The sequence below is a fragment of the Ranitomeya variabilis genome, chromosome 4, assembly GCF_051348905.1.
Source record: "Ranitomeya variabilis isolate aRanVar5 chromosome 4, aRanVar5.hap1, whole genome shotgun sequence".
In the NCBI taxonomy this organism is placed as follows: domain Eukaryota; kingdom Metazoa; phylum Chordata; class Amphibia; order Anura; family Dendrobatidae; genus Ranitomeya; species Ranitomeya variabilis.
The window spans coordinates 90,982,949-91,007,746 of record NC_135235.1 but is presented as its reverse complement, the minus strand read 5'-3'; the positions used below and the strand labels follow the sequence as shown (position 1 = coordinate 91,007,746).

Genomic DNA, 24,798 nt, shown 5'->3' with positions numbered 1-24,798 from the left:
GGGGCCTGATCGCTGGTACGTGTCACACATAGCGAGATCGCTATGGAGGTCGCTGTTGCGTCACAAAACTTGTGACTCAGCAGCGATCTCGCTAGCGATCTCGCTATGTGAGACGGGGCCTTAACTGCTCCACAGTTAATCAACTAATTGTCCTCTGTTTAAAGGGAACCTGTCACCTGAATTTGGCGGGACCGGTTTTGGGTCATATGGGCGGTGTTTTCGGGTGTTTGATTCACCCTTTCCTTACCCGCTGGCTGCATGCTGGCCGCAATACTGGATTGAAGTTCATTCTCTGACCTCCGGAGTACACGCCAGTGCAAGGCAATATTGCCCAGAATATGAGAATCAAAGCAAGGTAGAGATCACCCATCACATTGATGTGTTATTCCTGAAGCGTTATATTACAGAGAGTTTAGTGCCCAAGGGTTTGGTCATTGCTCAGCAATCCTCTTTTTTGAATGATATTGATTTCTCTAGATTATGGGATGCTGTGTGACAGAAATGCTCCCTTGAAATGATGAAATTGCTGATCATTAAAAGAGAGTCATTAGCAGATTCTGCCCTTTCTGAGCTGGCCACACTGAAACACAAATTGGCTATATATGCTGCTTCTGGTGAATTTGGTGAATTGAACAATAAGCTCTTCTCCAAACTAAATAAATTTGAGGAGGATCTTATTAAGAAAAAAGCCACCAAGTTTTTAAGGGACAGAAAAGGGCATTTTGCTAGCACTGAAGTGGTTCCCATGGAAACCAACGTGCCCACTCAATCTTCTGACACCTCAGGAGCAAATCCCTACCTAACTCTAACACATATAATTCTTTATTGAGTTTGAATAACAAATAATAGAAATTATACTATGAACAGCATAGAGAGAGTTTGAAGGGTAGTACCAATGATAATAATAGGAGTAAGAGCAATGATACAAATATTTCCGATTCCCTGGCTCATGGCGAAAAAGAGCACTCTCCTCTTTGTTCTGATCTCACAGTAATCCAATTGAGCCCTGAATTAGACAAAAATTTGTTGTTGGATGGGAGTAATGGGGCTTTCTTGAATTGTACTGATAATAATTTGGCTGAGGTGGACCATTACCCAGGTCTATCACAGCTTACTATTCATGATGGTGGACTCTCCCAACCCACTTCTCCATCCACATCTTTTGCTTCCCTCCCTGTTAGGCTAAGTGCACACGTTGCAGAATTGCCACGGAAAGTTCCGCGGCAATTCTGCAACTCCTGACGCGGGTATATCGCATGCGGAATTGGCATGCGTATTCCCGCTAAAAACTAGCGTTTTGCAAGCATAATTAGCTTGCAGAATGCAAGCGTTTTCCAAGCGATCTGTAGCATCGCTTGGAAAACTGATTGACAGGTTGGTCACACTTGTCAAACATAGTGTTTGACAAGTGTGACCAACTTTATACTATTGATGTAGCTTATGCAGCATCAATAGTAAAAGATAGAATGTTAAAAATAATAAAAAAAATTAAAAAAATGGTTATTCTCACCTTCCGCAGACAGCCGATCTCCTCAGCTGCTTCCGTTCCTATAGATGCTTTGTGTGCAGGACCTTCAATGACATCGCGGTCACGTGACCGCGACGTCATCACGGTCATGTGACCGTGACATCATCGAAGGTCCTTCACACACCGCATCCCTGGGAACGGAAGCGGCCGCGTGCACCGCTGAGAGGCGGGAAGACTCCGGGGCCATCAGAGGGAGAGTATATGACGATTTTTATTTTAATTCTTTTTTTTTTTACCCATTATATGGTGCCCAGTCCGTGGAGGAGACTCTCCTCTCCTCCACCCTGGGTACCAACCGCACATGATCTGCTTACTTCCCACATGGTGGACATAGCCACATGCGGGAAGTAAGCAGATCAATGCATTCCTAGGTGTGCGGAATCCCCGCGATTCCGCAAATTTAATGAACATGCTGCATTTTTTTCTGGAATGCGATTCCGCTCAGGAAAACAACGCAGTATGTGCACAAAAAATGCGGATTGCATTCTATTAAATAGGATGCTTAGTGTGAGCGTTTTTTTTGCGGTTTTATAGCGAAAAACTGCGAAAAAATGCGAAAAATCTGCTAGTTGTGCACACTCTCAATACTCTCCCCAATCTACCTGTAGTTGACATTATTGATCCAACCTCTTTTGATACACCCCCGATTTTACCAGTAGTCGACACTATTGAGCCAATTAGTCTGCCAATTAATAATTTGATTGATTCTTCCCTTGTTAGTACCCTATCAGTTTCTCCTACCTCAAACAAAATTCTGCATAATACCAAAATCACTCATTTTTTTCAGTTGGCACCAGGCAACCAGTCAAAAATAAAAATAAAACGAGAGCACGAGGATGTAGGGGCAAGGGAAAATCCAGAAAAAACCTTCAGGCTCCCCCTAAATCCACTACTGAATTAACAAGCATTTTCAATTTATCAGACTATAATCTCAATAACGATGAAAGGCTTGAACGTGGTCTATCCTTCTTTCCAGACTCGCCCCTTAATGTTTTTAGTCTTTATTTGGATTTGAATGATTTTATTAGGAAACTTACGATACAGAGACACTTCTTGATTGAGGGTAAGAATAAGCCAATTAACTCAGAATCTAATTTGATAACTAATGAGGCTGACTCTTTTCTACATGTTGACCCCAAAGCCACCTCAAGCCATTTTTATCCCCTCCATCACATTGAAACATTCCATCAGCTCATATTTAAAAAAATTTGGCCTTTACCTTTATCTAAAAAGAAAAATGGTAACCTTACTATAGGTGAGAAAGCGGCCGTGAAATCCCTAAGGGTAAATGTGAATATCGTTATCAAGAATGCTGACAAAGGGGGGGGGGGGGGAGTGCTGGTCATGAACAGAAACTGGTATACTCAGGAGGGTTTTAGAATTCTAAATGATTGTGAATTCTATGTTAGATTGGACGAAGATATCTCCGCAATAACTTTTTCTGAGTACAATAATTTTATAAAAGGAGCTTATTCCTTAGGTCTTTTTTAATAAGAAAGAATTCCGATTTCTTAATATCTCTCGTTACAGAATTCCATTTTTTTATTTTTTGCCTAAGATACACAAGAATCCCTCTAATCCCCCAGGTCCCCCATTATCTCCCGTATTAACTCAATCACTAGCAACTTATCTCACTTCATAGATTTATTTCTGCAGAAATATGTTGTTAGTAGTGTTGAGCGATACCGTCCGATACTTGAAAGTATCGGTATCGGAAAGTATTGGCCGATACCGGCAAAGTATCGGATCCAATCCGATCCCGATACCAATACAAGTCAATGGGACTCAAGTATCGGACGGTATCCCTGATGGTTCCCAGGGTCTGAAGGAGAGGAAACTCTCCTTCAGGCCCTGGGATCCATATTAATGTGTAAAAGAAAGAATTAAAATAAAAAATATTGCTATACTCACCTCTCCGACGCAGCCTGGACCTCAGCGAGGGAACCGGCAGCGTTGTTTGCTTAAAATTCGCGCGTTTACTTCCTTACTTGAAGTCCCGGCTTGTGATTGGTCGCGTGCCGCCCGCACTGTATACTTCAAAACAAAACTTCAAGTACTGCCTTTGCTGACAAATACTACAGAAATAACAGTTCAAATAATGATTTCAGAAAACAAACAGTTAACAAGTGGCACTCACTAAACCACAAAAAAACTGTCACTTTAAATCCAGAGACAAGCAATGTTATAAAACCACAGAGAGGCAGGTAGTGTTTCTTTTAACCCCTTCATGACCGTGGGATTTTTCGTTTTTCCGTTTTCGTTTTTCACTCCCCTCCTATATAGCAGAATTGCAGGTGTGCTGTGAGCGCCGACCACAGGGGGGCACTCACAGCCACCGGCGATCAGTAACCATAGAGGTCTCAAGGACCTCTATGGCTACAATATACAAGCATCGCCGACCCCCGATCATGTGACGGGGGTCGGCGATGCGCTCATTTCCGGCCGCCCGGCCGGATGCGGTAGTTAAATGCCGCTGTCTGCGTTTGACAGCGGCATTTAACTAGTTAATAGCGGTGGGTGATCGCAATTTCACCCGCCACTATTGCGCGCACATGTCAGCTGTAAAAAACAGCTGACATGTCGCGACTTTGATGTGCGCTCACCGCCGGAGCGCACATCAAAGCAGGGGACCCGACATCGGACGGTATAGTACGTCCGATGTCGGGAAGGGGTTAAACAAGAAAAGTCTAAGGCTACTTTCACACATCCGTTTTTTGCCGTCAGGCGCAATACGGTGAATTGTGAAAAAAAACCCGGATCCGGCGAATCATGGATTTAAGTCTACCTTCAACCTTAAAACTATGAAGCAATGAAATTCTTCTCCTGCTCCAGTGCTAGCTGCTCCGGTCTTTGTTGACAGGCTGCAGTGGTGTAATGCCTGTAGCGCATGTGACGGGTTTAGCCAATCACTGAACTCAATGGTTCAGGCTAACTAAACTGAAATCAGTGCTGAGCTTCGTGATTGGCTGCAGTGGTCACATGCAGTACAGACATGACATCCTCAGGGTTAAATTTATAATAAGGCATATGTATATAAAAATTTAATCACATCTGTAAAAGTCTGTTCCATCAAAATAAAGAAAAATAATTGCTTAAACTAATATTGCTGTAAAAAAAGAGAGAAAAACTCAAAATGCCAAAATTGTGTTTTTTTGGTCATCACACCTCTCTAAAAAATGCAATAAAAAGCGATTGAAACGCTGTAAGTGCACTAAATTTGTATCAATAAAACCATCAACTCCAATCGAAAAAAATGAAACAGAATATAGCTCTCTTGATGGAAAAATAAAAATGTTAAAGGTCTCATAATATGGCAACACAAACTAAAGATGTTTTCTTATACAATCTTTCAGATTTTAAAAAAATAATAATAATAATTTTTGCAAATCTGGGCTCAATGTAATTGTACTGACTAGGATAATCATGCTACCAGATCATCTGTACCATACAATGATTACTGTATAAACATAGCTTAAAAAATTCTGTATTAATTGCATTTTTGTCACCATTTCATCACACTTGATTTTTTTTCCCCCATTTTTCTGTACATAGTATGGAGAAATGAATGGTGTAATTCAAGGCTACAACTTGCTCCAAAGATCAATCCCTAATACAGAAATGCTGACAGAAAAATGAAAAAGTTCTGGGTCTTGAAAAAATGGGAAGTAATAGTCCAAATATAATAAAGTAAATTGGTTGCAAAGGCAAATGGGTTATTATTTAATAAGATGATGTAAGAGACAAAAATCTTGTTTTTTTCATATTTTTGGGCACTTTATTTTTTATTCCACACTTTTCTTTCATTTGCACAGTGCATTTTGAAATCAATACGTATGTATATATACGTACAATGTGTCTATTAAGAAAAAGAACTTCACGTAGAGCTATGAACAGAGAAAATGTTTCCATGCTTGGTAATACAGCCTTTGGCTCATATCTAAAGCTGCTGCTTCCCATGTTACAAGTTGGGCGTTCAAGTCCTGGGCAAGACCACACTTCAGAGAAAACAAAGAATTAACGTATGGAATAATGTTATTCAGAAGAGGAGTTCCAACGCTCACCTGACAGATGGTGTTGGGGAAGAAAATGAGATGTCCATTTTATAAATGTGCAAATCCTTTTTTTATTTTCCTTTTTTGATTATAATATTATATTGCATTTAAATAAAAAATACATCTGCTTAACTCTGTCATGTTTTGGACCGACATTATCCTTGTTCTGCCTTTTACCCATTAAAAAAGTCAATGATAAATTCAAGTCTTAGAAGGTTAATATTTCACAGCTGTAGCTAGTTGCGTAATTGTAGTTTTACATTATATTAATAAAGATTGTCTGAGATTAATGGGTAAAGAGTTTCTTATAATTCTTATAAAGATCTCAAACAATTTAGACATTTTGTGAACTTTCACCATGAAACAAAATGAACCTTCTTTATCAGAGAAGTCTATCAATATTATCATTAAATCGCTGATTAGTTGTAATAAACACTTAGGTGACGAATCGATCGTCCCCTAATGAAAGTCCAACCTGATAAAACGCTGTAAAATATATGTTATCATTGAGAGGCAAAACAAGATAACACACAAATGATGTCCATTGTGGTGATTTACTGCAATACATGAAAGAGTTTCTTTTATCGATCACTACTACATGTGGAAGAGCTTCCATTATGAGACGCTGCATCTGATCACGTCTACTGCTTGCAATTGAGCTTGCTAACCTTAAGGGTATGTGTCCACGTTCAGGATTGCATCAGGATTTGGTCAGGATTTTTCATCAGTATTTGTAAGCCAAAATATGCTGTTTGAAAAAATGTCAGAGTCCAAAGTTGCTGACTTTGGGGTTGCTTCTAAATCACGCTTTTCTGCGCTGATGGAGAGCCACTAACTTATTGCCTATTATGAAACAAGCCTAACCTATCCAAAAATGTACTTCTTGTTCAACAACTAGATGTTCACTTTCATGCAGATTATGGGTCTAACCAGCTAACATAGAAAAACTCAAAAAAACACATCATAGAAAGCAGACTCACCAAAACCTTGTCAAATGACAAATGCACTAGCAGGGTGGAGCAGGCTCCCACTGATAAAGGATGGAGCAGCACAGGGGCAAGCTACTGATGGGAACAATCACCCACTCGCCTAAATAATAGAAGAGTTGGCTGCCTAGTAGCAAAAATGCACACAGGTAAGGCTTGCATAAGACACTATTCACACAGATAGGTGTGGTGCACAGTGTCTGGACAACCTATTGATCACGTCCATAGAATTAGCAGGCGGGCCGTCCAGCACTACATATAAATGCACCACACAAAAACCAAGCCAACATAAAGGGGCCCTGCCACACCCTGCAAAAAAATGATAAAAAGTGCAATAAAAAGATGAAAAAGTTAATGCATATAATACATTAAATGAAGTATTGGTTACTATTTAGGCCAAAATGAATAAGCTCGCAACCTAACGTCATGGGTCCTCATTAACTTGCGAGTCCTACGCTAATATCAAAACAGCTAACATAGACTCAAAAAAACATGTTGGCTTGGTTTTTGTGTGGTGCATTTATATGTAGTGCTGGACGGCCCACCTGCTAATACTATGGGCGTGATCAATAGGTTGTCCAGACAATGCACCACACCTATCTGTGTGAATAGTGTCTTATGAAAGCCTTACCTGTGTGCATTTTTGCTACTAGGCAGCCAACCCTTCTGTTATTTAGGCGAGTGGGTGATTGTTCCCATCAGTAGCTTGCACCTGTGCTGCTCCAGCCTTTATTAGTGGGGGTTTGCTGCACCCTGCTAGTGCAATTGTCATTTGACAAGGTTTTGGTGAGTCTGCTTTCTATGATGTTTTTTTTTTTTAGATTACTGGTCTACCATGGGAAAAAATCTCTCTCTGGGATGGAAGAATTACACCCATCTAATGAAAAATTCTGATTCTGGAGACACTGACACTCCATGAAAAAAGTGTCTGAACTATTAAGTGATCATATAATGCTAAATTGGATGATCTGGGCACATTTTTGGAAAATGGAATAACTTATAATACTTTATTGTTTTTTTGTTTTCTTACCTCTAGAGCTCATAAAAAGAACATATTACTTGTACTTCTCTGAGATGACTTATATACTGTATTACTTGTCGTCATGGTTTTTTTTTTTATCAGAAAAAGGGCTAAGAAATCCTTGAAGTAATAAAGATAAGACTGGAATAGCAATAAGTGATGATTCAGAAGTTTTTGTGCCAGTTCATGAGAAGTACTACATGATTTCCTTGAGTGAAGGTGGCTTGGATAAACTCCCGACACTTCATGAGACACATGTATCTGTGAGTGCTACAAGGTAAGATGTCCATATTTCATACAAGCGGTTATAAATGTTTCAGGGAAGTTCAAGGCATAATAGTATTCTCATGGAAAACGGTTATCTAATGCCTCCTTATGTTTTTAATTTGGCACAGATTTTTCAGCTGTGGGTTTAAAATTATTGACTTTGAATGGGAATAAATTCCATGTGAAAACTGCTCTGGGCAGCTACAGTTCCCTGTGAAAGTATTCGGCCCCCTGGAACCTTTCAACCTTTTCCCACATATCATGCTTCAAACATAAAAGATACCAAATGTAAATTTTTGGTGAAGATTAGAATCATCAACAAGTGGAACACAATTGTGAAGTTCAACGAAATTTATTGGTTATATAAAATTTTTGTGGAAATTCAAAAACTGAAAAGTGGGGTGTGCAATATTATTCGGCCCCTTTAATACTTTGTTGCGCCACCTTTTGCTGTGATTAGAGCTGCAAGTCGCTTGGGGTATGTCTCTATCAGTTTTGTACATCGAGAGACTGAAATTCTTGCCCATTCTTCCTTGGCAAACAGCTCGAGCTCACTGAGGTTTTATGGAGATCGTTTGTGAACAGCAGTTTTCAGCTCTTTCCACAGATTCTCGATTGGATTGAGGTCTGGACTTTGACTTGGCCATTCTAACACCTGGATACATTTATTTGTAAACCATTCCTTTGTAGATTTTGCTTTATGTTTGGGATCATTGTCTTGTTGGAAGACAAATCTCCGTCCCAGTCTCAGGTCTTTTGCAGACTCCAACATGTTTTCTTCAAGAATGGTCCTGTATTTGGCTCCATCCATCTTCCCATCAATTTTAACCATCTTCCCTCTCCCTGCTGAAGAAAAGCAGGCCCAAACCATGATGCTGCCACCACCATGTTTGACAGTGGGGATGATGAGTTCAGGGTGATGAGCTGTGTTGCCTTTATGCCAAACATATCGTTTGCATTGTTGCCAAAAAGTTCAATTTTGGTTTCATCTGAGCAGAGCACCTTCTTCCACATGTTTGGTGTGTCTCCCAGGTGGCTTGTTGCAAACTTTAAATGACACTTTTTATGGATCTCGTTGAGAAATTGCTTTCTTCTTGCCACTCTTCCATAAAGGCCAGATTTGTGCAGTGTACGACTGATTGTTGTCCTATGGACAGACTGTCCCACCTCAGCTGTAGATCTCTGCAGTTCATGCAGAGTGATCATGGGCCTCTTGGCTGCATCTCTGATCAGTCTTCTCCTTGTTTAAGATGAAAGTTTAGAGGGACGGCCGGGTCTTGGTAGATTTGCAGTGGTATGATACTCCTTCCATTTTAATATGATCGCTTGCACAGTGCTCCTTGGGATGTTTAAAGTTTTGGAAATCATTTTGTATCCAAATCCGGCTTTAAAGTTCTCCACAACAGTATCACGGACCTGCCTGTTGGGTTCCTTGGTCTTCATGATGCTCTCTGTGCTTCAAACAGAACCCTGAGCCTATCACAGAGCAAGTGCATTTATACAGAGACTTGATTACACACAGGTGGATTAAATTTATCATCATTAGGCATTTAGGACAACATTGGATCATTCAGAGATCCACAATGAACTTCTGGAGTGAGTTTACTGAAAGTAAAGGGGCCGAATAATATTGCACGCCCCACTTTTCAGTTTTTGAATTTCCCAAAAAATTTAAAATAACCAACATATTTCATTCAACTTCACAATTGTGTTCCACTTGTTGTTGATTCTTCACCAAAAATTTACATTTGGTATCTTTATGTTTGAAGCATGATATGTGGGAAAAGGTTGAAAAGTTCCAGGGGGCCGAATACTTTTGCAAGGCACTGTACATGCTGAACAGCATACTGCAACAAAAAGCAGGGGTCAGCCTTGCATTCCTGCACTGGGTTCTCTTATAAATCAGTGTCATAATTTTTTTAATACAAAGTCCGTTTGAATGTATTCTTATAAATACTAATGCATTTGTCTGTATCAGGATATTGGACCTGTGGTTATTGATATATCCATATTCGGTCTTTCATCCTCTGTAGCTTTTCCTACACAGTTATGTTACACTATTGCAGTAAATATGTTGCACTGCTTCATTGCTTTCCCTTCATTGAGCCTCTGACTTTCTTAGAGTCTACTACTCTACTCCTCCATTTGCCATCCCGTCATTACAGCCTGTATTGCTTCCTTCTGTCCATCTTCCTGCACCAGTGTCATCTGGCTATAATAAACAACAATTGCTCATCCAGACTGAGGATTTTTAGAATTCACCCAACCAGGAGAGACGTGGCAAATGGTTTGAAGAACATCACAATGAGTTCAAAGTGTTGACTTGGCCTCTACATTCCCCAAATTTAAATCAGATGAAGCATCTATGGGAAGTCAAAATCCATGAAGGCCCCATCTTGGAACTATTACCCCTCATATAATATAGATACTGTAGCTGTCGGCAAAACAGTGGCTCATTCAACCAGCAGCTATCTCATTTGACTCACCAATACACAGGAACTCTTGATTTGTTGATTGCTTACAAATCAAAAGGATCAGCACTTAGCAGTCTGATATTGGACATGATGGATCCTTGTCTCCCTGATATCATCTGTTAAGGAAGAGTTAGGGACCCCCTTACACATTAGACTGCCAGCTGAAATCGTCGGCATAATGTGCCCCATCCTGGTTCCCTTCCAGTTATAATGTGCCCCATCCTGGTATAATGTGCCCCAACGTGGAATATATGCCCCCATCCTGGTATAATGTGCCCCATCCTGGTATAATGTGCCCCATCCAGTTATATATGTCCCCCATCCAGGTATATATATCCACCATCCTGGTATATATGTCCCCCATCATGGTATACATGTCCCCCATCCTTGTATATATGTCCCTCATCCTGATATAATGTGCTCATCCTGGTACCTGGTATAGGGTGCCTCATCCTGGCATAATGTTCCCCATCCTGGTATACATGTCCCCCATGATGGTATACATGTCCTTCATCCTGGTATACATTTCTTCTATCCTCGTATATTGTCCCCATCCTCATATATGTGCCCCATCCTGGTATAATGTCTCTTATCCTAGTATAATGTGCCCCATCTTGGTATACATATCCCTCATCCTTGTATATATGTCACCCATCCAGGTATATATGTGCCTCATCTGGCTAAAATGTGCCCCATCCTGGTATATATGTGCTCCATCCTGGTATAATGTGCTCTATTCCGGGATATATGGCCCCATCCTGGTTTACGTGTCCCTCATGCTCGTTTTCCTCCAGAATATCCCTGTATTTTGTACCATCCATCTTCCCCTCGATTTGGATCATTTTCCCTGTCCCTGCTGCCGAAAAACATCACCACAGCATGATGCTGCCACCACCATGTTTCACTGTGGGGATGGTGTTCTTGTGGTGATGAGCTGTGTTGGTTTGGTCTAATAACTACAAGATTATCTTCTTTTTCACACTGAGAGCAATGGTTTGGTGCCAGACATAGCATTTATCTCGGTGGCCAAAAAGTTCAATTTTGATCTCATCTGACCACAGCACCTTGACAATGGCAATATGTCTGCCCCTGGATTTAGCACAAGGGGATGAACACAGTATTAGGAAGATATTTTTATTATTAGCTAATCAGTGTGGGTAGAGATGAAGGACAATTCAAGTGCATTTGGCAACATTTCAGTTAAAACCTTTTTTCTTAAAGTGATTATTTGGGATTAATATAGTGCCATATTTGAAAATAGAAGTTTGAGAGGTTTTCCCATCCTAGACATTTATGGCCTATAGATATGCCATAAAACCTTATAGATCATGGTCACACTGCTGGGACTAGCAATTATATAAAGAATGAGGGGTACTGTTTCACACCAGCAGGAATGTGGAGAAGGTCACAAATACAGGACTTTCAGCCATTAACTAAGGGAGTTACAAGATTGGCTTAGCATATATGTGATAGAAGTGTGTGTGGGGGGGGGGGGTGTTGGGGACTCGCCTCTGGCACACATTCTATGAATCTCAGAGATGGATATACTCCTGTAAATGTACATTTTCCTTTCCTACATCGGTAATTCATCATAACACAGACTATGATGGTTTCTATTTGTAGAAATGTTTAAGGTTTCAATAAAAAACTCAATAACAAATGGAGATTATTCAGATTAGATTATCTGCAGAGCTGTGTGGGTGAAGATTGGTGAAGACTAGTGATGAGCGAATATACTCTGTACTCGAGATTTCCCAAGCACGCTCGGGTGTCCTCCGAGTATTTGTAAGTACTTGGAGATTTAGTTTTCATTGCCGCAGCTGAATGATTTACATCTGTTAGCCAGCATAAGTACATGTGGGGATTCCCTAGCAACCAGGCAACCCCCACATGTACATGAAATCTAAATCTCCGAGTACTTACAAATACTTGGAAGACATTCGAGCATGCTCGGGAAATCTCGAGTACCAAGTATGTTTGCTCATCACTAGTGAAGACCAGTGACAAGGTTCAGCTCAACAATATTTTATTGTTCCACTTTTTGAGTCAATAATCTGTTACTTGGATGCCAGAGGGTTTACTGGGGACAATTATGCATGCATTCGACAATCACTTTAGCGTAACGTGGCGATCATCTGATAGATCATGCTCGTGACATGTGATCTGTAAAGTCAGTTACTTCCAGTCATTAGTAGGACTCATGTAGATTAGCACCGTCACTTTCATTATCAATGGATGTGATGCCTTAAAGTTATAGCTAAGGTTAGCGCACCACTTACTATCCTTCTACGTTCCCATTATTGTGGTTCCTAAATAGCGATCAATACAAGGTCAATGGTAAATGAAATACGCGGTCAGCCTTCGATCTTCTACAGCACAGAACACATCCCCATACCGCTCAGAGCAGACATTTTCCATGTGATTACCTATTTTCTGAATATTGCATGCACAATCCAAGAAATAAGATTGAGGACAGCCACATATTTTAGAGAGCCTGACATTTTGTTAGTGCTATATGTTCAGTTGCATTCCATAATTGACTGGGAGTTTCTGTAATCCCTCACTGTTTGTGCTAGGCATTCCTGTTAGATAGAGAATAGACTCGGATGGTGTCGTACACTCAGAGAGACCATAACACATCTGGTTTGTGTCTTTTTTGGATGTTTAAATTTGCCTTTCCATTAAAGGACATTTACTTATAGTCAAATTCATTCCAAAAAAGAAACGTGTGCCCAATGAGGGGCTGCCAATTGGGCATTAGAGGAGTTACTGGAATTTTATCATTTTTTTTGTTGGATCTACAAAATATGGTTAAAAGGATTTTACAAAATATTCATTGCACCATGGATAGTGCAAAAAAAAACCCCAAGTTTTCTATTTTAACCTTATTTGTCATTTAAAGGAGTGTTTTGGAAAAACCCATGACCCCTGGTTGTATTTAAAAAAATAAAAAATAAACTGCTTTATTCACGATCTCAGGAACCAACCTTGAGTTTCCACCACTGTTTCTAGTGTCTGTGTCTGTCATAGTGTGTAATTTGACAAAACCAAAGATAGAAACAAAATGGACATATACCCTGCTATAAGTAAGTAAAAAGCAAGAGAGCATATAAATAACATAGGGGACTTAGTAAACACTGTTTTTGATAATAAAAAGAAAGCGTAAAAGCCATCCACCAACGCCAAGGTGTACCAAGTCAGCATGGTCCTAACCTCCAATATTAAAACCTTACCGTGTGTCAAAAATGACCTCAATGTGAATAATGGCCGAGCAGGATTGGGAACAACTATGGATACCCAACAATGGGAAGATATATAAATGTAATGCCCAGCTCAAAGAAAGGAAAGCCACGTCCTTGCATGCAGTAAGTACAAGAACTTAAAACCAAAACCTTACACATGGTCAGTTTTGAATACTAGAGGTTAGGACCGTCCCGACTGGGTACACCTTGACGCTGGTAGGATGGCTTTTATGCTTTTTTTAAATTAAAAACAGTGTTTACTAAGTCCCCTATGTTATTTATATGCACTATTGCTTCTTACTTACAGCAGGGTATATGTTCATTTTGTTTCTGTCTTTGATTTTGTCTGTATAGTGGCCAGTGTGAACACACTCCTATATGTTGCATGTACACTAACTTATACTATACTACAGTTCATTTCTTATGATAGTGTGTAATTTGTCTGATATAATGTTGACAGCACTGCAGTCAATCAGCTCTTGCCATCAACTCTCTCAGGGCTTAGTTGTTGGCTGCAGCGCTGTCATAAGTGCTGCAGACAGTACCAGATTCTGGATGCTGCGGAGGAGATTGAGCACTGGATCCAGTAAGGGTGATTATAGCTCAGTTTGAGTCTTAAAAAAAAAAACAACTACAGCCAGGGGGAAAGTGATTTCTAAAAATGGAAAATCCCTTTAAATGAAAAATAAGTTTAAAAGAGATAATACGAGGGGTATTCAATAAATTATTTACCTGAATATGTAAACACAATTTTCTGAGAAAGTTAAATTTGCTACTTTTCAATGTAATTCCCCTTGACTAAAACACATTTATTCCACTTCTCCTCCTGTGATCGGATGTCCTCAGAATAGGAAACTTCTTTCTGCTGCAAGAACCCTGTTACTGCCTCTTAGACTGCATTATCATCAGGAAATCATTGCCTACGCAGAAATTTCTTCAGGTTTCAAAATAGAAAGTAATCACTGGTAGTCACCTCTGGACTATAGGGTGGATGGTTTAGCTTCATGAAGCCACATTCCCTGATAGCAACGTGTGATTTCTGAGACTTGTGTGCCGGCGTATTGTCGTGAAGCAGCAACCCACCTGCCGACAACTTCCCAAGGCGTTTCTCTTTGATTGCCTCATGTAATGCCTTCATTGCTGAAGTATACAGTAGGCGTCTCCAATAATTGTTGTCTTTTGTGGCATGGATTCTAGTAACAATACTCCTTTGGTATCCTAAAGAACTGTTACCATGATCTTTCCAACTGACTGCTGGACATGACATTTTTTGGAGTTGGTGACCCCTTGTGCTTCAGTTGCATGGACTCTTGTTGGTCTCCGGATCATGGTGGTGGACCCATGTTTCATCACTGGTAACAATTTAAGAATAGAAGTCATCTGGATTTTCTCTAAGCGAGTCTAAATTCTTTTGCCTAAATTGCTGCAACATATTTTTTGCTCAGGTGACAGTATTTGTGGCACCCATTGGAAACTGACCCTTGCCATCATCAAAACATCATGAGTGCTACTGGAAACCAGGCGAACTAATATCCCTAATTCATGAGCTGTAACACTGACTTTGACTGGATGATGTTCTAAAATCATGGCCTTCACTTTACGGCACATTTCCTCTGAAGATGCTTCAACAGGTGACCCTTCACAGGGGTCATCTTCAATTGATTCCCTACCCCATTTAAACTGCTTGGCCCAAAACTTTATTTGGTAGTAGTATGGTGCATCGCCTCCATGTACAGCATTCATCCTTCCATGGATTTATTTAGGCTTCTTTTCTAAGGAATGTAATCATGGAATGTAGCTCCAAATCCCTCTCTTTCTTTGTAGAGTCATATTGTTCTGCACTTGCCATCCTGTCACTTCCAGTGCTTTCATCGGACTGAACTTCTACTATGTCTTTTGCACGTCCAGACAACTCTCAAGACGCACAGAAAAGCTCAGCTTTCTAACACTGACAGAATATGCTGGGGTAGATAACGTATTGAACACCCCTTGTATGATGTTTTTTCCTGCATACTGCAATGATTTACAAAACCCAGGGTGGCATGGTAGCTCAGTGGTTATACTGCTGCTCTGCAGGTACTGCTTTCAAATCCAACCAAGGACAACATCTGCATGGAGTTTGTATGTTCACCCTGTATTTGCATGAGTTTCCTCTAAGTACTCTGGTTCAAAGCAATATTGGTTTCGGACCACCCCTTTAAGCAACTTTCTAAATTATCTTCTTTAGAAATGTGTGCTCTTTCCTTCTGCACTGTAAAGCAGGTAAATGGATGCAGTAACACAGAGGCGCAGAGCAAAGGGTTAACAGATGTATGGTTTAACACAGGGAGAAAAAGTGGATAAACAGATTTTAAGCTAAAGAACAGTATAACATAAGACCACAGTCCATGCATTTAACTGTTTCACTTATCGTGAGGCCAATGCTGATGCTAGTGTTGCGACCTTCAGGCTTCCCCGCCCAACAGATTTGTGTACACTCTTCTGGCGGCAATGGGCGGTCACCGGTCTGACTAACTGTACCCGCGGCATGCAGCAGGTCCCTCTTCTCTCTCCTCTCTGCCCCCTCCCAGCAGGTCATCAGTCCTCTCCATCTTTAATTTCTTTCCCCCTACAACAAGAGGCGTAGCCCCAGCAGTTACGGATCCAGTGCTCTGCCAGCACCCACAGCCCGGTCTTCTTCCTTACAGCCCTTTGTCCGTAAATCCTATATCTGAGTGATCTGTAAAAAAAGATACAAAGCTGTCAGAGCTCCAGATACTACTTGATGACTCTCTCCCTACTCATTCTTATACATGTTAGCAGGAGAATGACGGGATTGCACACAGATCTGCAGTGGAGAAAGTATAAAGTATCCCAGTGAGGGCATAGAAGACAGGCCAGGGAAAAGGAAATAGGTCCAAAATTAGAGCTTTTCTGATATATGAAAGTAAGAGAAGTCAAAAGCACCCTGGCTACACTCAGATATGGAACACAGCCTAACCTCCTGAGAGGGACACTCCCAACAGAAAGGAAGCTTGGATCAGGCTGCAAACTACATATCAGGGGGATCAGACAATAAAGGAATCAATATTGCAGTGAAAGTTAATGGATTTTAATAACTAAATGTAACTACTAGCACATATAAAAAATATATTTTTCCATGTCCATTGTGCCCATAATTTTCACATTTTTATTTCTGCTGCAACCAAATAACATTGAAACATAGGGCAGTGGCTCGATCTAAGCCTGAGAAGATCTTAGTTTCTTCTAGTAGTGATAATTTGTTTAGCCAAACAATTGCTTTACATGGAATGGAAAATATTTTCCTTTATGTGATTGTCTCAAAAAGCTAATGAAAACAGCAGTTTAATAGCTCATGTCCACAGTAACAACTCTGTCATTGACTCTAATCATCGCATCCGTGCCCGGCGTCTGTATAACCAAAGCAATTAGACAATAGCGCCAGGCATTAGCTCTTTCACCTCTATTTCATTCCTTGATGCTCATTACTAAGTCTTGCTACATATGGTTTTATTTCCACTACTGAAGTTATTTGAGTTTTCAGTACCAGCAAATGCAACATTAGGAAACCTTTTCACTTTATTGAGGGGGCTCCAAAGGGAGGGAGGCTATAGTGTTCACAATAATTCAGCAGATTCAAGGATAACACTCACTCTCTTATCCTAGTTTTCCACATGTATGATAGCATGCAAAGGCAGCTAGGTCTTTCCCCAAAATTACTTTACAGAACATTTCACATGCTTAATCTTTCTAACATATGTTCTATAAAATGTGATATTAGTGACCAGATACATGTTAGGGGCTGTTCACATTGCATTCAACCTCTACAGTTGCTGGCACAATTGAAGGTTGCCTTTGAATCCTTAAAAAATTGGATTCAGATAGAATCCCGATCAGAGCCATTGTGGAGAATGTATCATGTTTTGTGACAGCAGTTTACAGTATTTTATTATTCATGGATATTCATACAGTGGTGTAACTAGAGTCTGATAGCCCAGGTACAAAATTTGGACTTGGGCCCCTAACTGCTTGTTCACCAGATGTATGGACACACAGCGTTCTAAATCCTATAAAGACATACGTGTTGCCCCCTATAATGTAATAATGTCTCTCATCCTGGGTCCCTTCCTAATATAATATACTCCATCCTTTGCCCCTTCCGGTAATAATGTCCCTGATCCTGTGCGCCTTTCAGTAATAATGTCCCCATTCTGTGCCCTTTAGCAGAGGAATGTTCCCTCTCCTGGGCCCCTTACTTGTAATAATGTTCCCGATCTTGGTGTAATGCCCCCAACCTGGCCCGTTCCAGTAACATATGTTCGTCATCCTTAGCCAAGTCAGGTAATAATGTCCCCATTTCTGGGCCCCTTCCTGTAATAATTTCCCTCATTCTGATGTAATGTCTCCATCCCGGCCCATTCCAGTAATAATGTTCCCCATCTTAGGCCCCTAACTTGTATAATGTTCCGCATTCTGGGCCCCTTCCAGTAATAATGTCCCCCATTGTGGTGTAATGTCCCTACCCTGGCCCCTTCCAGTATTAAAGGTTTTCCATTCTGGGCAAATTCCAGTAATACTATATCTTATTCTGGGCCCATTCTTGGTATAAAGTCCCATCCACTGACCCTTCCAGTAATCATTTCCCACTACCTGGTGTAATTTCCCTATCCTAGCACCTTCCAGTAATATACAGGGTGGGCCATTTATATGGATACACCTGGGTGGGCCATGTATATGGATACACCTAAATAAAATGGGAATGGTTGGTGATATCAACTTCCTGTTTGTGGCGCATTAGTATATGGGATCGGGAAAACTTTTCAAGATGGGTGGTGACTTTGGCGCCCATTTTGAAGTCGGGCCATTTTTGAACGCAACTTTATAAATGGCCCACCCAGGTGTATCCATATAAATGGCCCACCCAGGTGTATCCATATAAATGGCCTTCCTTGTATGTCCCCCATCCTGGACCCCTTCCAGGTACAATGTCCCTCATCCTGTGCCCTTTCCTGGTGCAATGTCCAGTAATAATGTCTGCATCCTAGTGATAATGTCCCCATCCTGTAATAATGTTCCCTGTTCTTCTGCTCTTTTCTAACACATTTAAACCCCCCCCCCCGAAAAGATCATTCTTTACTTCCGTCACTCCTACCACACACGGTGTTGTCTTCTGTAGTGGCCACAGAGGCCGGCAGCTGACTTCGGCGGACCTGCTATGGGCGATGCAAAACATCAGCTGCCGGCCTCCAATTGGCCAGCAGCATGCATTGAAGTACAAGGACCCGTCGGGTCTCTGCGCTACAGTTCATTTCAGCTGAATGTGCGTCCTCGGGTGCACATCCAGCTGAAATAGGCGCTGGTGTCGGCGGGCCCCCTCCTGTACCGGCCTAGTCACGTCGCACCCGCTTTAACCATATTAATGACAAGTGACTTGATTTTTTTTTTAAATTTAGCACAAAATGTCGCTTAATAACTTTGGTAGGGGTGTGACATAAGGCGTGGAAAGTCAGTTCTAGACGGAAGTCCTGCATCTTTGATAGATGTGATAAATAATGACAACAGAGCCAGAGGTAAAACGGATTTAAAAAATTACTCTCATGATGAATTCCCTGTAATTTAGCAGTGAATGTGAGCTATGAAGTTTATTAGCTTTTATCCAAACATGAAATCTAATATGACTATTGGGCCCCGAACCTACTTGGCCCTTGTGCAGCTGCACATGCTGCTTTAATATGTCTATATATGTAGGTCTAGTGCCCATATAAAAAGAGAAACATTGTTGGAAAGGAGCAGAAATAGTCTACAATGAAATAATTTTAACTCTGTGTCATTTATCGTCACTGGCTATACTGGAGATTCAGACCCTGGAGAGATCCTGGAGAGTCGGGAACAGCGGTCTGAGCACAAAGTGAATAGTCTCGCATAAACAAGACTGCACTTGTGTGGCACGAAAACTATGGTGCTGGATGGGGCTGGGGTCAGGAGTTTGTGTAGACACTGTTGTTCCTCCATGACAAACTCATCCAGTTCTGCCCTTCTAGATGATCTGTGTAGCATTAACATTACTGTCAACCCCTTCACCCCTGGACAATTTTCTGCTTTTATTGTTTTTTTTCCTCCCCTTCTTCTAAGAGCCATATCTTTCTTATTTTTCCATCCCCATAGCCATTTTTGCGGGATGAGCTCTACTTTTGAATGACCTCATTCATTGTATCATGTGATGCACTGGAAAGTGGAAAAAAATTCCAAATGCTTTGAAATTGCAAACAAAGAGCAATTCCACAATTGTTTTTTGGATTTTTTATTAATCATGTTCTCCGTATGGTAAAACTACATTGGTAATATGATTCTCCAGGTCAGTGCGAATACACAGACACTAAACATTTACATTTTTTTTTACTTATATGGTAACATGTTTTTTGTAAATTTGTAAAAATAAAAATACATTTTGCTTCTGTCGGCATTTTTCGAGGCCTCAAATGTTTTCATTTTTCAGGATATGGGGCCGTGTTATGGCTTATTTTTTTCGCCCTGAGCTGAGATTTTTACTGATACCATTTTGGGGTAGATATAATGTTTTAATCGCCTCTTATTACATTTTATTTCAATGTTGCTGCAGCCAAAAGAAACCTAATTCTGGCATTTTGATTTATTTTTAGTACGCTGTTTATCAATTGGATTACTTCATTTTATATTTTGATAGAACAGACTTTACAAAGTCAGTGATACAAAATATGTAAAAAAAAAATAATTGATCTATTTTTAATAGGGCAAAGAGGGGTGATTTGAACTTTTGTGTTTTATATTTTTTTTATATTTGTAAAAACTTTTTACTGTATTTAATAGTCCCCTTAGGGGACTTGAAGCGGCAATCATTTGCACTGCTAACTATAAGGAAAATCACAATCATCTATGAATTCTGACTACAGGCTAGCTTTCTCAAGAGAATTGTCATGACAGCAGTTTTTAGCAGCCCTCCGGCTATCATGGCAACCCAATGGCACCTGGAAATCACATCACGGGCGCACCAGTGGGTGCGTGGAATGCAGCGCTGCCTGCCGGCCTGTGTTAAATGCCGCTGTCAGAGATTGATTGGTATTTACCAGGTTAACAGCCGCGGGCAGCCGGGAAAGATGCGTGCTTGACGGGCGAGCCAGCAACAAAGGGACGCTGACAGTTTTTCGCTAGTGGCTTTATGGACAATTATATATTTTTGCTCAATGTTAATGTATTCTATATAAGAAGATAAAGCTTCAAAACTATTAACTTTGGGCCTGATTAATCAAAGCTCTTACACCAGAATTCTTGTGTAAAAAAGAGTTGAAAAGTTGCAAAATTTTGGCACTATTCGTGTTCTCGTGCCATTTTTGCACAGTTTCGACAAAATGAGCAGAGGAGCGGTGGGACCTGGTCATTGCAGCTCCTGCTGCATCAAATTAATGATGAATGGTGGTGTTTGCTACTCCACAAATCATACTCAGGTCCAGCAACGGACTGGAGCACCTTGGGCCCACCAGAGAAAATCATTCTTGGGGCCCACTATGTAGCTACATAGAAATAAATACAAGAGACCACCAATCGTGCTGTAAAACGCACTAATATCAGGGTGTCATATAAGGTAGTACATGTCTTAATTATGTAGCAGGGGTTGGGGTAGCCCCCTCATAGAATATACAGTAGCCCCCTTCATAGAGTATAATGTAGCCTCCCTCATAGAATGTAATGCAGCCCCCCTCATATGGTATAATGCAGCACCCCACAAAATATAATGCAACCCATCATAAGGTATAATGCATCCCCCCCATAGAATATAATGTAGCACCCTCATAGGGTATACTGCAGTCCCCCTCATATAGTATAATGCAGCCCCACCACAGAATATAATGTAGCTCCCTCATAGTATAATGCAACCCGCTCATAAGGTATAACGCAGCCCCCATAGGGCATAATGCTGCCTCCCTCATATAGTATGATGAGAAAATAATGCAGCCCCACACAGAATATAATGCAGCCCCCACAGAATATAATGTAGCCCACTGAAAGTATAATGCAGCCCCCTTCATAGGGTATAATGCAGCCCCTCTCCACCTCCATCATTGTTCTCCCCCTCCACCCCCATCATTGTCCTCATCACCATCTCCATCATTGCCTTCTCACCCACCACCCCTATCATTGCCCTTTCCACCACCTCCATCATTGCCTTCTCACCCACAACCCCTATCATTGCCCATTCCACTACCTCAATCATTGCCTCCTCCCCCACCACTACCACTACCATTTTACTTTCCACCACTACCATCATTGCTTTCTCCCACCTCACTGCCCATTTCAACACCTCCATCATTGCCCATTTCAACACCTCCATCATTGCCTTTTCCCCCACCACCCCATCATTGCCCATTTCAACACCTCCATCATGGCCTCCCCCCACCACCCCTATCGTCCTTTCCACCACCATCAACATTGCCTTCTCCCCCACAACCCTTATTACTGCTCTCTCCATTTTACATATCATTGCCAATCTCCAATACACACAGACAGCACTACGCTATGTTCCTAATTATTATGCAAATGACATTTTTCTCTGATTTTCCTAAATGGTCGGTGCAAATGACAGTCAGTCTAATAAAAGTAATCACCCGTTAGAGTATACATCGAATTTTATTGAATAAACCTCCCAATGATAACAGTATAATCTCCAAAATGAATAAAAACTTAAAATGCACTGTTCCAAATTATTAGGCACAGTAGAATTTCTAAACATTTGATATGTTTTAAAGAACTGAAAATGCTCATTTGTGGAATTTGCAGCATCAGGAGGTCACATTCACTGAACAAAAAAGCTATTTAACTCCAAAACATAATAACAGGCCAAGTGACATGTTACCATAGGAACCCTTCTTTGATATCACCTTCACAATTCCTGCATTCATTGAGTTTCTGCTTGTATTTCTTTGCATGAAGTCAGAATAGCCTCCCAGAGCTGCTGTTTTGATGTGAACTGCCTCCCACCCTCATAGATCTTTTGCTTCATGATACTCCAAAGGTTCTCTATAGGGTTGAGGACAGGGGAAGATGGTGGCCACACCATGAGTTTATCTCCTTTTATGCCCATAGCAGCCAATGACTCAGAGGTATTCTTTGCAGCATGAGATGGTGCATTGTCATGCATGAAGATGATTTTGCTCCTGAAGACACACTTCTGCTTTTTATACCATGGAGGAAAGTTGTCAGTCAGAAACTCTATATACTTAGCAGAAGTCATTTTCACACCTTCAGGAACCTTAAAGGGCCACGATGCAGCAGGACCCTGCATGGCCTTCCGTACCGCCACCTCCACGATGCAGCAGGACCCTGGCATGGCCTTCCGTACCGCCACCACCACGATGCAGCAGGACCCTGGCATGGCTTTCCGTACCGCCACCTCCACGATGCAGCAGGACCCTGGCATGGCCTTCCACACCGCCACCTCAACGATGCAGCAGGACCCTGGCATGGCCTTCCGTACCGCCACCTCCACGATGCAGCAGGACCCTGGCATGGCCTTCCGCTCTACAAGCGCTATGGACTCTGGCATGGCTGCATGCTCTACAAGCACTATGGACTCTGGCATGGCTGCACGCTCTACGAGCACTATGGACTCTGGCATGGCTGCACGCTCTACGAGCACTATGGACTCTGGCATGGCTGCACGATCTACGAGCACTATTGACTCTGACACAGTGCAGCCGGACCCTGACAGGTCACCCGCCACCACGCCACGCCATATGAGCCCACCAAGACCTCCCACAACCAGGCAAACCCCCCAAAAAACACAGAAAAAAAAACAGAGGACTCTTAGCATTCCTCCCCCTTCACCTCCCAATGTGTCTGTAATGTCAGGTTTGTCTCACCCTTCCAGTGCGTCTCAAGCCTCTCATGTGTCAAGCCCCATCCCCGAACTTCCAGACCCTTCTAGTTTCATTGCCCCTTCTCCTGCCACCTCTGCGTCCTCCACGGTTAGCCAGACCTCAGTTCTTCACACCCCCCGTTTACATCACTCTACCCCAAGCTGGCGCAGTAAATACATTTTTGAGTTGTTTACAAAATAAAAAAAAGTTTTATTTGCCACAATTATGTTTGGTTTATTGTGTCTTCCGACGCCGGCAACACACACCGTGCGCCAAGAAACTTCGCCACACACTTACTTTTTGGGCCACGTCATATCTCCACTAGTTAAAAATAAAAATACTGCAGCTTTTTGTGTCTTTAGTATACAGATATGAGGTGGGCCAAAAAATATTACATGTATCTCCATAATCTCTTTTTGTCTGTGCCTAGTGTGGCAGTCTGAAGAGAAAATGGTGGAAATACAGTGCAGACCTCTACTGAACAGGTCAGGGGTCAAAAAACTCATTAGTTATGACACCTGACCTGTTGAGTAGAGAACTGCCTTGTATAACCACCATTTTCTCTTCTTCATACATAATCTATTACACACAACTTGAGGGACAATGGTGGTCACACACTGCATATCTATGCTCACCTGCACAGGTGTCAGAAATAGTGAATTCATGAGCCTGTATATGTTTATCATGAATTCATTATTTCTGACACCTGACTTGATGACTGTAGATAGTGTGACAGTCATTTTCTCTTCAGTCTGTGTCCAATGGATACAGGAGAAGAGAATCATGACGCAATGATGTCAACAAGCTTACCAATAAAGAAACATGGCTGCCATTACTAGCAGTATGTGGCCAGTGCTTTATATCAGTATTTGTAAGCCAAAACAAGGAGTGGAACAATTAGAGGTAAATTATGATATTAACATAATAACTAGCACCTCTGCTTTTATCACCCACTCCTGGTTTTGGATTACAAAAACTGATATTAAATATAGATCAAATATTGCAAGTTTAGGACAGCCTTGGTTTGGAGAGGAAAAAGATAGGAGACACGGTCAACTCAACCAAAACTAAAGTTTATTAATGAGAAATATTATAAAGTTTATTAATGAGAAATATTATTATCATTGTAGAAAATAACTGGTACAGATTGAATTACAACTGGACATTTACACAACATTGTCCTGCCATGACACACGTCAATATCTGAATCAAAAAAGGCCGCAAATTGGTCCCGCATGTGACCAACTGCTGCAGTTGACCGGAGCGGGTGATGCTGGAAATCGGGCAGTGGGTGTGCAACTGGTTCATCCGGTTCAATATTGGGTTGCTCCTTAGCCA

General features: G+C 41.3%; 1 protein-coding gene across 1 annotated transcript in view; it reads left to right on the top strand.

The window, feature by feature from the left end:
• The first annotated feature begins 7,689 nt into the window (after positions 1 to 7,689).
• The window catches only part of ASAH2 (N-acylsphingosine amidohydrolase 2), a 128,946-nt gene continuing 111,837 nt past the window's right edge, over positions 7,690 to 24,798 (top strand). Inside the window, exon 1 of the mRNA XM_077258881.1 lies at positions 7,690 to 7,864. The gene's annotated coding sequence lies outside the window, so the exon portion shown is untranslated. The remainder of the gene's footprint in view (positions 7,865 to 24,798) is intronic.